Below are 2,637 nucleotides of genomic sequence, written 5' to 3'. Positions count from 1 at the left end.
TATACAAGGGTGTAAGTACCAGGAGGTGGGGCTTGTTGAGAGCCATCTTGCTGGCTGCTAACACACCAAAAAGTTTTTGCTTCCATAATTATGAATTAAAGTGTTTATAACAGAATTATACTAACATTGATGCATTTTTTTGAGAAAATGTTTTCTGGAATAAGCTCCATGAAACCAGTTAAATTTCTTGATCAATTTTCTATACAGCACAAGTATCCTATTTCTAATTGTATTTTCATGTTTATATTGCTTAATGTATTTTCATGAATTTTTTTCCACATTTATTTCCTAAGATGTTATTTGTTGCTCAGGTTTACTAAGGCTTTTTGCTAATCAGTTTTACTATCACGAGTTTTCTGTTGCAGCTTTTAGATCTATCAAGTCAAATTTTCCATCAGGTCAAATTTTCCAAAGCTAGGTTGAACAGATGTAACTTTGGTGAAGACTGATTCTATATCGATATTTATCAGTAACTCCAATTTTGTATTTTGAACAGTTTTAACTATAGTAATTTTCATTCTATGGAATTATTTCTGTCTGTAATTTTCCTTGTGAGTTGGATTAAAGGCCACTATTTGGTAGTTATTCCTTAGCTAATCTATGAAGTAGTGGTGAGTAATCCCAGGTGGTTCAGAATTGCTTGATTGTCCAGGAAGGTCCTATAGCAGAGCTTACTAACTTTGTTATCCATCTTTCTGTATTCCAGCTGTATTCCAGCTGCCCTGTATTCCAGCTGCCCTCACCATCATTGAAGGAATATATAAGCAATATCCCTGGCATCAAAACACAAAAGGTTGTGTTCCCCAAGGGTTAAAGTGAACCCTCAATCGCCTCACCTCCTCTTCCTAAGTGCGACTTTTCCCCACCCTTCCACCTGACCTTAACCCAATGAAAACTTGAAAGTTGTTGACATCTGTGAGCTTTGATCAAATTAGGGCTAACAGCAGGTTAAAGGAAAAATCAGGTTTTTGAGGGCTGAAAAACACATTGGCCTTTTTCTTCCTTAAAGTTTTCTGAGCCTGGATCCTGGAACCAAGTGCTCCTCCTATTATGTGTTTATTGAATAAATTAACAAATGTATGAGCAAATTTAAAAAAAAAAAACTGGTTAATTCTTGAGTTCCATGAAGGGCATTAGTAGGAGAAATCTTTTGAGGACCTACATTTTTTTAATCTGCAAATGATGCTGTCATTGTTGTATGACTGAGAAACTCTCAACACAGAGACACCTCATTTTAACTTAACATGATTGTGCTACAACTGGCTTAGATTATTTTTCCTAATAAATGAAATTCTACAGAAATGACAGTTCCCTGCATTTTCTCCTAATCCATTTATTGGATTGATGTTCCATGAATTTTCAATACTTTACATACATTGTAACAAGAAGGTCAATCGTAACCTCCTTTCACCCCTTCTTGGAGAATTTCCTTCAACCAGAAATCCATCAGTTTGTTTTTTGGTGTGTGCTCAGCCCCTCTTTTGCTCTCTCCCTTCCCAAAGGGAACCCTTTTATAAGCTGAGATGAACCATTTAGATTCTCCCTTTTGAAATGGTCAAGCTGAGAAACCCAAATTGAGTTGTATGATCCTGGCACTGAAAATTCTTGAGCTAAGTCATAACATGCTTTGTGGTCTGTGTTTCAGAGAGATGAATGTAGGTGAGCCGTGTCTGGGGAAGGGAGGAAGGTACCAGGCCAATTACAGTAACCACGGAAAGAGGTGAGGAGAGCCACCAGGTACCTGCAGTGGAAATAAATTGAAAAAGCACTTGGTGGTAACTGGACCGAAGAGAGGGTTTGTGGAAACAAAAACAATCAAAGACATAGGAGTCCAATCTGGGTGACTGCTGGGGACACAGATGCCTTTAAAAAAGAGATCACAGAAAGCATTGCCCCTTTGAGGGTCTAGATGTTCAGCAGGCAACTCAAAACTGGGAATTCAAACAAGCCTCCCTTTGTGACTTAATATGTTCTTTTAAAAATTGCACTGTATTAAGTTTGGTAGGAAAGCAATAGAATTACATTGTTAAAGAGTGTTAAGATAAAGAAGGAAGAAACCGTAATTCCACAGTTACCGCTTTATATTTCTTTTTTCCAGTCATTTTCCGGATGTTTAAAAATATGTACTATTAGATTGCTTTTAAAGAAAAATTTTAATTTTGGATAAGCCAACATTTCTGAGTCTAGCGTTTCCAAAACTAAGGCTTTTGGAGGCGTGCTGGGTCAAAAATAGAAAGCTCGGTAAATACTTGCTTAATAGTGGCCGGACTGATGGTCTAAATTAAAAATGTTTTCTTTTTTTGAGGATTTAAATGTTTCCTTAACCTGAAAGCGAAACAGATTTTTGTTTGTTTTGCTGTAACGAGAGAAGAAGGAACAAGAGAGTAACTGAGACGGTGAAGCAACTTCTCTCAGAAACTTGTGGACCCGAACGACCTCAAGCCCGGATCATTGGAAAGTAACTCGAAGTGAGGCGAGAACCAGCGCAAGCGTAGCGTCAAGGCGGCCGCAGTGACCCCGCCCCGGGGCTGTCTCCGCCCCCGCTCTCTCTCAGTCGCCCCGCCCCGGGGGCTGTCTCTGCCCCTGCCCTCTCTCCGCGTTCCGGGTTCCGGGGGAAGTGTGTTACGGGGACACTGG

Source organism: Hylobates moloch, unplaced genomic scaffold (genome assembly GCF_009828535.3).
Source record: "Hylobates moloch isolate HMO894 unplaced genomic scaffold, HMol_V3 SCAFFOLD_1, whole genome shotgun sequence".
In the NCBI taxonomy this organism is placed as follows: Eukaryota; Metazoa; Chordata; class Mammalia; order Primates; family Hylobatidae; genus Hylobates; species Hylobates moloch.
The sequence above is the reverse complement of the archived record's forward strand: the minus strand, read 5'-3'. Positions refer to the sequence as shown.